Source organism: Xiphophorus couchianus, chromosome 15, assembly GCF_001444195.1.
Source record: "Xiphophorus couchianus chromosome 15, X_couchianus-1.0, whole genome shotgun sequence".
Lineage (NCBI taxonomy): Eukaryota > Metazoa > Chordata > Actinopteri > Cyprinodontiformes > Poeciliidae > Xiphophorus > Xiphophorus couchianus.
In genome coordinates, this window is record NC_040242.1 from 19,169,832 (window position 1) to 19,182,229 (window position 12,398).

The 12,398-nt window shown below is 40.9% G+C and overlaps 1 pseudogene; it reads right to left on the reverse strand.

The window, feature by feature from the left end:
• Window positions 1-8,258: 8,258 nt before the first annotated feature.
• On the reverse strand, window positions 8,259-9,542 carry LOC114158850 (caspase-1-like; annotated as a pseudogene).
• Between the last annotated feature and the right edge of the window lie 2,856 nt (window positions 9,543-12,398).

The following is a 12,398-nucleotide window of genomic DNA, read 5'->3' on the forward strand; positions in this document are numbered from 1 at the left end:
AAGAATCTGCAATGAGTGTAAAATAATCCATGGTGAAGTCCTCTGGGGTGTCATCCTAATGCCAAAAAATATTGAAAATTAGACAGGCTACATTCAGTGTTGCTAACTCCTCACTGGCGAATGTCCAAAACTGTCAGCAGAAGTCTCCTAACGATGCCGTTACCTCATTCCAGAATATTCCGCGTGCGTCCAGTTGTAGTGGATGCTACAGAGAGAAAAGGTGTAGAGAGAAAAAATGTTGTCATCGTGTCTTTATTTCTACTTTTCCCTTTGAAATGTCACGATTCTACCTTTCCGTCTTGTTTGGTAACAAAAAGTACTTTTTAAAATTCACTTCCACATCCAATCCAATCATACAGACAGACTCAAAGTTAATTACAGTTATTATTATTATTATTATTACAAAGTGTATTATTCTGATAGGAAATATGAACATTTCGTCAGGATTGCTTTATGTAATCTTGATTGTAAATAGACAAAATAACTGTTAATTGAAAAGAAAACATGCTAATGGCAATGTGGGAGGTTGTGAAAACTTACTTACTAGGAGTAAGTAACTAACTAAGTAAGAACTTACTTCTATGGAGTAAGTTCTTCTTACTCCATAGAAGTAAGAAGTAGAATATTTCAAGTCAAAATCTTAAAAAGTGGCAGGAAATGTTGTAGAGGTGACTTAAATAATGACAATATCCAATCATAAAATAAGTCTATTCTTGTGCAACTCTTTAACAAGTATGATTGGATGCGAGATGATTTTATTTTGTTTATTTTTCACACTTTGATTCCTGAAAAGTGATCTACGCGCAAACGTTGGAAACCTTTTTTGAGGAAACGCCACACGAAGACAAAATGTCTCATCAGAGAGAATAAAAGTACAACCTATTGAATGAGTGCTACAAATTCACACAAAAAAGTATTTACATTTAGATTTTTTGGGGGGGGGGGGGGGGGGGTGTAGAAATTAACTGCATATCTGGAGGTTTATGACAAAAAGGGATTGCTGGATCAAGTTACAAATTAACAGCTTTCTGCAAGACAGACTTCAGTTTATAAGGACTTTGTGTTAGTATCTCACTGCAAGTAAACAAGTTTTAAAAAGAGGATTTGAATTGAAAACATGTGGAAAAAAAAATTATAAGAGGAATAAATATCCATGTACCAGATAGTGCTTCATAAGACGGGGTTCTCCTTAGTGAGAAATATTGTGATCTACTGAGATATTATACCAGTGGATCCTTTTACGCTTCCGTAATTCAAGTCAGAAGTATCTGGGTATCCACCTGTTAAAAAAACAACTTTCAAAGACTTGACATGAAATGATAATGGTCATAGTGACATCTTACCTGGTGCCTTCTTCAGTCATAAGTCATTTGACGCCATACCAGCTCGTGAAGTAGCTGGCTACCTCCAAAGAGGAACAGTTGGGAGGGAAAAAACTCTCCGGTGCACTGGGGCTTGATGGAGTAGTTTGGCTGTTGGCATGGAAACATGAGAGGACATGACATTTGGTGTGATTTTGTGAAGAAAGTCTTCATACAAAGCAAAAAACCTGCCAAATTTGCCTCCAGTTTCAACTGCCGTTAGCACCAGCTTTGAAAGACACCTTTTAACGATAATAGTAACAAACGTTTTCCCGTATCACGGCTTTCAGAACACAAGGGCTCATCTAGAGAGGATGCTCAAGAAAGTAAAAAAATATGAATAACAAGTTTTGCCAAAAGATAAAGCATTTGGGGTAATGTGGTGGCACAGGGACAAAGCACGGCCCGTGTATTGAGGCCTTAGTCCTCATGGAGGTGGTCGCAGGTTCGATTCCCGGCCTGGCAACATTTGTTGCATGTCTTCCCCTCTCTGATTACCCTGTTTCCTGTTGAACTGCTTTTAAATAAAGGCCACTAGAGCCAACAAAACCTTTAAAAAAAGATAAACCATTACGGTGTTAAAGGGGCTATATATTGTATTTTCCAGGCACATAGTGTCATTTTAGAGCACAAGCAATTAGCTATGTCAACTTCAGCTGTTATGAAAATGCTTTATATTTCAAATTGCTTGAAAGAAATTTGACTTTGTCATTTAAAACCTTGAAGTTGGGCCTCTGACTCTTTAAAAACTGCTGCTCTCTTTAAACTCCGCCTTCAGGAAGTCATCCTGACTTCAGGATGACTGAAGTCCGGATGACTCTTCTATTAACCCTATGAACAACTTTTTTTTTTTTTACCATCGTTTCACTGTGAGGTAGCATGTATAATGACCTCATCTGATGCGCAGTTCCACCAGGTGTTTGCTAATTTTTGCTGGCTATAATACTGCCGCTTTAAAATTTTTTCTCCAGTCTCTTGACAAGCAGGGGCGGAGCAAAGGGGTGGCCATGCCTGTCATGTGAGTGGTTGTTCCCATGGGGCGGTAACTCACCAGCAGTTCCCCTCCAAAGCAGTTGGTGGCAGCAGTAACAGATAGCATATATAGCGTACATTTATTCGCAGTGAGAAAATATTTGCCATATTTAGAAAATTCTTTGGGAACTATGGATGTTGTGCTCCAAAATTGGCGCCAGTTACATGTTAGCCAACTAACATTTAGCTTGAGTGGGTAACTGTCACAGCCTGGATGCCCCATAGGTATTTTCTCGCTCCACTGCTGTAGAGTGTTGATGAGCAGTTTTTCCCCACTAAGGTCAAAGCAAATAATCCGTCTCGTTCCTGAAGCTGGCTAACTTCGCTGTCGGTCAGCATTGCTCGTCCGCCTGTGGACAGACATCGGATTTGAAGCATCACAGTTGTACATTCGGAACAATTAACAAGTTGGCAGCTGACATCAAAATAAGGCATTAGGTAGATGTGGTGTGATGTACTCACCGGGTTCTCTGGGGCTCTGTCTGGTTCCCCGACATTCTCTCCATAGCCTCTAATTGACGTCAAAAACATACTTGTATCGATTTCAAAAGATGGAGACTTTTCATCTATATTTCTGTCAAAACACTGCTGAAAGGCCAGGCTTCTCATCTCAGGATGTACTGTGGCATCAAAGAGATATTTCATAGTGGGGTACCTCTTTTACTCAATTTTCTTTTTTTTTGTTGCCCTCCTCCAATCATTGTGTTGGTTGTCTGTCAGCATAGTTTCTTTTTAGCTTCACGTCTGCTCATGTGTTGTCAAATGCATGTAGGATTTGACGAGCGCACACGGGGGGAGGGGCTACCGAAGACCTACATGTCACACAGTATGGACCATGGAAGCTCCACAGTTCACTTACCGGTTAAATACATCTGTTATTGCTGAAAATGTAGCAGAAACAAGGCTAGCTTGGGACAAAACTGCATCATTTAAAGCCTCGTTTTAAACCTCCAGGCCGTTGCTGGCAGATTGTGCCACCCACTGACACCAGCTTTGTTCTGCAACATACAGTGGCTTGCAAAGGTATTCACACCCCTTTTATATTTTCTGTATTTTGTCGCATTGCAACCGCAAACATAAGTATACGTTTTATTGGAATGTAATGAGGAAGACCAAGACTAAGTGGTAGACAGTTAAGAAGTAGAAAGAAAATTATACATGGTCACGGTGTGACCGCAACCAATTGCCTTTAGAAGTTGCCTGATGACTGCACTATTCAGGAGTAGACAGAGGTTAATTAGACTGTAACAAGCGCAGCGCACTGCACAACTAATGCGCACGAGGCCGCGCCCTGCTCCGCTCCCATCCATCACACGCTCCAGAAAAGACCCTCCAGTTACAGGAAGCAACAAAAGTGACAAAACGGAGCTGGGAGATGCTAAACACAAGTTAAAAAACAGGAGTAGTTACTACGTCAGGAGAGTACAAAGTCAAAGGACTGGAAGTATTTTTGTTAAAAAAAAAAGAAGCCCAGATGCCAGTGAACTGTTCTTGAGGAGCTGTTTTAAGAAATCATGTATATAAATTTATTTGCTGACCAAACAAGTCTAATAATAGAGTCATTCTGTTATTGACTAACATTAAACATAGCACAGTAAGACATATATTTTGGAAACATTAGTATGACTGCCTATTGAAAGAAGAGGGGTCTTTTCATGTACTCTTATTCTTTTATTATTGATTGTTCTAATGTAATTTGGATTATAAGTCTGTAATAAAATCTACATCTCTATCCATCTCGCTAGCTAGCTGTATCTTTTAGGTTCGATCTAAACTCAGTAGTTATCTAACCAGAGCACCTTTTGTATTTTACCATATGTTACAAATAGCTGGAGCCACAACACAAACAAAACTTCTTATAGTTTAAAAAAAAAAAAAACTGTAATTTTTCCCCAAAAGTCAGATTTGTACAGTGCACAACTAAGAGTTATGTGCACCAAAAAAAAAAAAAAAAAAGAAAGTAAGAAACCTCTCAATAGAATAAACCGATGCCTGTGATTGTGACAAAATGTGAAAAAATCTTCAAGAGGTCACAGATGCTCTCTGAAGGCTCTGCATGTTTAGCTTACACATGTCCCAGCTTCCCAGAAGGTAAAACACCAACATTTCATCCTGCTGGCTGAATCCTTGGATCAGCAGTTCAGTCCCAGGGCACTCCACATGCAGAGATGTCTTTGCACAAAGCAAAGTTGCTCCCACTGCTTTGCCCGAGTCTTGCATGGCGTGTGAGTGAAGCCTGAGGCATGTTTTTGTTTTTGTGCAGGATATATTTCTACAGACTCTGTAGAGGTATATCCACCTGAGCCAGCAGTCTGCCGAGCCGAAAATATGTCATGTTAAAATCCAAACCACTCATGCTTCCTTTGTCCGCTTATTTTGCACGCCGTGGACAAGCGAGAAGTCAAAACGCCGAGTTCCAGACATTTTAAGATGGGTAACAATAACAGCTTCTAAAGCAAAGCAATACCACAATCCAGCCATGTTTTTTTGGTCAGACAAACGTGTAAAAGAAACAGAGAGGATTCTACTGTACATTTTGTTTTCAATAAGCAAAAACTGCTGGTCATGAACTGAGATTTGTCTCATATGCTGCAGCAGAAACCAAAGAGAGCGGGGGCGACTCTGACCACTGGCGTTTTGTTTAACCACAAAGCGGATCAAAACAGAAGCTGCCGATCACTTAGCATGTTCTCATGCTTCTAAATAAATTTATTTCGTTTGTCGGCGTTATGAGTCCAATTCAATTTGAACCATTACAAGTAAAAGCGGTCCATCTTCACTCTGACAACTGCTTCGGCTCGCAGCTCAGAGATGATTTTAGAAAACATGCTTATTGCTTGGTTTGGAGAAAATATCTAATTCTTTTTTACATGTTTACATTGGTGTGGAAAAGTAAATCCTTAGAGGTTAAGTAGAAGGCAACTGGGCTTCTTTTCTAGAGGAGTTCCACTTGTGAAAACCGACAGTTTGTGCAGCTCAACCAAAAGTCAGTGTAAGTTGCTCCATTTGGATTTTTTCAGGGGCAAATTTTGGGTATTTAATGCAGAAAAGAGCAACAAAATTTTCCCCTCAGGGTCATAGCTCTGCATCTGTGTATGCAGTTGAGCTCTTGCTGACAGTTTTGCAATTTTTATGGGAACCCAACATTGATTCAGCATTTTTCTCCCATTACTTTGAATTTGAACCTGCATTCAGCTTCACTTGAAGTGTGAAAAATTCAACTAAGAGATTAATTACATACCATCAAAAACTAAAGCTTTTTTTTTTTTTTTGCACTTACAGGCAAGCAACTGGAAGAAACAGCATAAATATCTTTAATTTATATGATTCAAGATTTCGTCAGCTAATTTCCTTAAACAGGAACAGGTTTTTATTCAAGATAAACATTGCAGAGACTGTAAAATTAACAAGAAAAGTGATATTTTGGATTGGCAGAGGACGCACATGATGAGACAGACAGTTAAACAACTGAAATCTTTAATAAAATTAATGATAAACAACAAAATCACATCAATATGGATAGATCCTCTAGGAAGCTCCCACAGCCCAGGATAACACTTTCATTCTATTGGCTGGGACGTTGCCAGGCGACGGTACTTTTTTGTTTTGAGAGAGAGCAGAAAACGCTCTGCAAGTGAACAGAGATGTTTGCAAGAGGAGAGGTGATCCATGCGGAGAGACGTTTTGCGTGCGAGGAGAAAATCTGAGCGTGAGCACAAAGATTTGAGAGAGAACAGGGAATATTTGAAAGAGCAGAAGATCTGAGTGGAAGTATTACAAGTTTTGAGGACAAAGAAATGAAATTCTGCTTTCAAAGCAAACACTGCAGTTAAATTTCTCCATAATTCAGTTCAGAAGAACTATTACAGACATTCAAATACACAAAAATTAAGCAAAATATACAGAACAAAACATCAGCTTATTCATTGCCATATCGCTTCACCGCAGTGATTTTCAATTTTCTGTCAATTCATGAAGTTTCAAGAAGTGGAATTGTATAAATACTGGGGTTATGTAATCTCACCACATTTTTGAAGCTTCAGTTAAAACCTGTTTATGGTCCAGCTGAACAAAATGCAAAATACATTAAACTTTTTCACAATTTACATGGTAAAAAGTAACAAAGAGTCTGGGATGCTGGTTACACTAGGCTGTTCCTCGAGTAACCGATTCAAATTTTACCAAACTCATTTTAGCTCTTTCAAACTCCGCCAAGCTAACATTAGCCTTCGAGACGTATCTTCGTTTCATGCCGAGCGCCGCAGCCGAGAAAGGAATCCATTCCGTGATCAACCCCTTATTCCTGACACAATCACACTCTTGGACCCTGCACATCTCCGATTCTGTCTCCAGAACAGTGTGAGCCCTTCAGGCCAGACGGCATCAATAAGCGCCTGACAGTCCTCAGAGGAGCCTCATTCTCAGACACAGCAGTGCCAGGATAAAAGACAAATGAAGAATAATTGACTCACAGCTCATGGCCAAAGGGATTAGTATGATAGAACTCTTGGGATCGCTTCCACATTCTTTCAATCTCTGCCCGTCTCACGCGCTCCCTCTCTCTCTTTCTCTCTCCGTCCTCTCCCCAACGTTTTTCGGCTGTTGAGTCTCTCGTGGCACCGCCAGACCCCGCCCGGAATCATGGCGTCCATTTACACTCGGCTGAGAGAGAGAGAGAGGGCAAAACTTATTAAAGACATCAATAACGGCCATTAGAGTCCGAGGAGGAAGTCTGTGACCTCGTTTGATGTAGCGACTCAAACTACGAAGTGAAACTCACAGACTGAGTTCCGCTTTGGTTGATACCGCGAATGTTTTTTTTTTTTCTCCTCCATCATACGTAACAAAGAGGGACGGCAGCAAAATGAGAGACAGAGCTAATTTTAATCATTTTACTCTAAAAGAGCAGTAATTATTCTGTCTGGGTCAGAAGCAACTCGTCATATTTGAGCGCCACATTGTCGTCGGTCAGACCAGTCTGTTTTCCCTCAAACAGACGTATTTATTTCTGTATTAACGGGAGGCGACTATTAGGAGTTATATAAGGCCGGCGTGTTTTAAGTGTTTCCTCAGGTTAGTGTGCTGCTTTCTTGGGTTAATTGAAGGGCACAAAATAAAGTAGGCATATACCAGAAGCAAGTGGAGCAGCTACCTCTCTATTTCTCACAAATGTTTTTGTGGCGCAGTCTCCCGGAAACGAACAATGATTCAGTTTTTGTCGAAGCGTTCACTTTAAGTAGGTGGAAAAAAAAGAACAACGAATGAAATGTAATGCAGAACCAGGACTATGAAGGGCTGTTAGAATAAGATTGATTTCTGTTGTAGAAGACTGTGTGCGTCTAACATGCGGCAATTTCAGATTTCTCATCAACTCGAAGTTGATGCAAGTTTGTGTGGAGCTGGAGCTGTGCTTCTGCAAGAAGATGAGCAAGGCACAGAGCATCCTCTCTGCTACTTTTCGAAAAAGTTTAATAATCATCAGCTTCATTACAGCACATTTGAAAAAGAAGCTCTTTCTTTGTTACTTGCGTTACAGAACTTCGACGTTTATATTGGTTCTAGTGCGCAACCTGTACAAGTGTTTACCGATCATAACCCGCTGGTTTTTGTCTCCCAAATGCGAAATTCCAACCACCGACTGATGCGCAAGATTTAAGGATAATGTATTAGCAGAGAAGTTTTTAATTAATTTGAATTAAACACTTAGGGGTGTGTTTAATTCTTGTGAATGGGGGCGTGACCACTGGCCTCGTCAACTTGTGTAAATATGAATGTGCAGGTGCCCGTCTCTGATTGGTTTCTAGACGACGATGGAGACGTCCAATTGGTGGCCTCCCGGAGGTGATGGATATAAAAGCTGCTGACGGACTTCCTGCCATCCATCCTGCTGCTCCTCTTCCTCCTCCTTCTTCTCTTGTGAGCTGACCTTAGTGGATGTTCCATACTGCCCTCACTTTCTGAGAATGTATCTGTAACTGTGTCTTTGTCTTCCATCACAAAGGCACTTCTATCTCTGATTCCTGTTAAGGGGTAAAAATGCTTTGTCAGTGTGTTTCCAGTAATGCTTGACATCTTTTGTCCACCAAAAAAAATAATGGCATGTTGCCATTTCTATCTTCTCGAAAAGCCCACAAATATCTTCCTGGTACGACTCTGGACTGAAAACCTCCACAATGTTCTGGATGAGGAGAGACCCACGATCTGGTTGTCTGTACGACACAGTGTCAGGTGTGCAGGAAAAAAGAGAAATGAAGTTTTTCTCTGAACAAATTGAAGCTCGTCTGCTTCCAGATCCTCGGGTTGTGAAACATGAGCCGCTGTGTTTGGACTGTCGTTGACCAGAACGCTTCCTCTTCGTTCTCCTCTGCAGGCCTGTATGAAGATGACCTTTGGTTTATCTATTAGCTCTGGACAGCTATAGGAGTGTTTGAAAATGTTGTCAATTGGAAATTCATCTGGTTTGTCCTCTTTCCAGTCAACACCAAGAATTTTCCCCAGCTTTCCATGAGACATGATAACCACAAACGCGCTGTCAGTGTGTTTTTTAGTGAAGTGAATTAAAGCCTCATCAATCGCCTTTCCAGTGAGGTTTGTGTATTTCACCACCTCATATCCCAGATTAGAAAGCAGTTTCTCCATGTTCTCCTCGCCTTTCTCTGCTCCCGATCTGTTCATTGATTTCTCAGAAAACTTGATATTAGTGATCAGCAGGGCTACGCGGTTCCTCAAAGAAGTTTGTGTCACAGGATAGACCTCTGGATCGTCTTTTTTGGACTTCCAGAACTCTTCCACGCTGGAGACTGAAGGAGTTGATCCACTCTGAGCCACCAGGCCTGCTGAAGCTGGCTGAGCAGGCTGGACGTTGGACAGACCCAACTCACAGTAGTGTGTTATCCACACTTTTCAGGTGAGCAATCCTCTTGCTGCTGGCTTCATGTCCTTTCCTCTTCACCTTGTCGATGAGACGGCGTGCTTTAGCTGCTCTGCTGTCGTTCTCTTCAACTACTGCATCCTTCTCCCCATCATTCAACACACCATCATGTAAAAGGCCATCCAGGAGTTGATTACTTCTTTGGACACCTTGTACACAAAGCGAGATGTGACTCTCTCAAATTCTGTATCTTGTGGGTGTGTCGTTGCAGCGGCCATCTTGGAACCCTGATAACGACGACGGAGACGTCCAATTGGTGGCCTTCCGGAGGTGACGGATATAAAAACTGCTGACGCGGACTTCCTGCCATCCATCCATCCATCCATCCTGTCAAGAAAATCCGAGCTCATCCCACTTCCCCATGCTGGAGATTTTAGTTTAACAGTAATAATAAATAAAGTTATCTTTAAAATGAATCACTCAAGTGACATCAAGGCCCAACAGTAGACTTAAGTGTCAATAAAATAAATCTAGTTGTGTGTGTTGTTTTTGTCTCATGCAAACTTTGCTTTAATTCTACTTTTTTCTATCTAATCATAAGAAATCATAGTCAGTCAGAGAGAGTCATTAAACAGGAAAAGCAGGTTTCCTGGAAAAAGAGGAAGTTTCCAGCCTGCAGATTTATAAAAATAGCTGAGACTATTTTAAAGCATGAAAGTTTTAAAAAATTAAATCTAAACATTATTAGTAATTGGATAAGATTCAAAGTAAAATACTTATATGAATATTGGTTTACTTGTAATAATACTTACACTTATATTTGTGGGAACTACAAGAAAAACAAGTAACTGTAACTTTAGTAGTAAATAATTAGAATCATGTATTATTCTTGGTTTCTTTTCAGAAAAACATCTGTAATAACTCACATTAAGATCATAATAAGAGTAACTAATAAGTTATGGTTATAAAATCATAAATGAATGATAGATCAGAGAAGCTGAAGAAAATAAATGTGATATAAGTTATGGTTATAAAATTATAAATGAATGCTAAATCAGAGAAGCTAAAGAAAATAAATGTGATATAAATGTGATTTTGACATTGAACTTGAAATGGTGTAAAAGGTTGTAAAACTGCAATTAAACATCACTGATATGTTGGAGGTAGATGGTAGGTGAAAGGTGACAGGAAGGGAAAAAGGGGAACTAACAGGAGAGCAGAGATGATCAGCACCTTATATGGAAACAGGAGGTTGAGCAGCCCTGAGACATTGGCACAGACATCATGACATGATGTCTCTTAAGACAGTGACGGATATGAGATCATCTGTCTAAGCAGACAGCAGGCGCACCAGGGGGGTGGATAAACCCTATAAAAGGTGGGTGCAAAAGAGGAACCGTTCGTTGGATCCTCCGGGCAGCTTCGAGCCAAGATCGAGATGGACAAAGAACTCTGCAGCTGAAGAAGAGCCGGGGCCACGGAGCCGAAGACTGTCCTGCTCATGGAGACCAACCCGTCAGGCCCACAATCTGTGGCTTCGAATCGCACTTCTCTCATCGGCTGGGTTCTGACCCCAAAGACAAAGATGAAGACAAAGACAAGGAAGAAGAACTGGTGCCTTTTTTCCTGCCAGCACCAAGTCCTGTGTGACCTCACCATCCATGCGGAGAAGAAGTTCATCGGACCTACAGAGATCCCTGCCTTCGTCGATCAACTTCCTCCTCCTGCTGCCGCACCTTCTTCGTCGTCGTGCCAGGTCTGGGGTTCGAGGCGTCAAACTCCGTCCGTCTCGCTCTAAGGTTCCTTTTTTAGTACTCAGTATCAGCAGTAGGGAAAGATAGACTAGATGATTGATTTTACTTATTTGATTATTTCTGCTACTGAATTAAGCTGTACTGACCCTTGCAAAAATGCCTTACTAATAAAATATTTAGCATAAAGAAAATCTAAAGATGTTGTGGACATTCAGTTAATGAGTCACCTTAAAGTTCTTTGATGGTTGTAAAATAGCTGTGATGTTTGATTCTGGAGAGGAAAAAGTGGAAAATGTTTTTAGGTTGCTGGTAGCCCATATTTAAAACATCATCCTTGGGACTCGCCCGAGTCACTAAAACCTACCTGGTTCAATAACAAATGCAAGTTGCAAAATAGAGAACGAGCGACCGTTAACAGGTGTGCTCTGTGAAACTAGTTGGCTGTAGGCTGCTCAGTCTGGCTAATTCACAGGGGGAAGAAGGGTGGGACACCTGGATGTAGGCCGTCAGATAACCAGGCGAATCGTTTCTCGAAACCAGCTTAAACAGAGTTTACTTCAGTTCTGGACAGGGTAAATCCCAGCAGATTTAGGAAACTCAACGGACCCGTTAGACGGAGAGCTGGTAGCACATCTCCCCTCTCAGAAGAGGAAGTACGAGAGTGAGAGAGTAGAGACAGAAAGGAGGGGGGGGGGTGTTGCGCAACAACAATCCTCAGCTCATCCCAACCAGCCACACTGTTATCATGTAAAGTTCTGGAGTTTGTAGGAATGAGCTGTCGTTTGTGTTTCCTTAGTTTTCTCATGTTTTTCTTAGTTATGGAGGTAAGTTTTTGTCATTTGGTTTATTTACTTTCAATTAGGTAAGTTGGTTAATATTCAGATAGTTTCCTTTCGTTTGTTTTTGGCATTAGCTTTCGCTGAAGCCATATACTCCACTTGTAACATCTCAATCAAAAATACATCTTTTTAAAATAAATAACATTATAAATTGTTCAACTTCGTGTGTGTTGGCTGCTTGGGATCTGAAGAGGATGTATCCTTCATGCTATGATCTGGCCACCCCTATACGGGTCGAAACACTGGTTTGCTATTTCCTCCACTATTTGTTCAATGAGAATTTCAATATAAATAATTTGGAAAGTAAACTGGGTGAAGCTCAGTGATTCAAATCACACTCATTTCTGTGACTGGCGTCATAAAGAGGTGTTATCATTTTCCTTCCATGGAATTACTGTACATACTGCTTTGTTTGTCAGGAGTTGCGGTGTGAGGTGGTGAGGCAGACGCAGTAGAACCAGGCTGAATTATATTTTAATGATGGGAAATGGTCCAAACAGTCCAAAGCACAATCCACAAATAGTCCACAAAACCCAGGCAG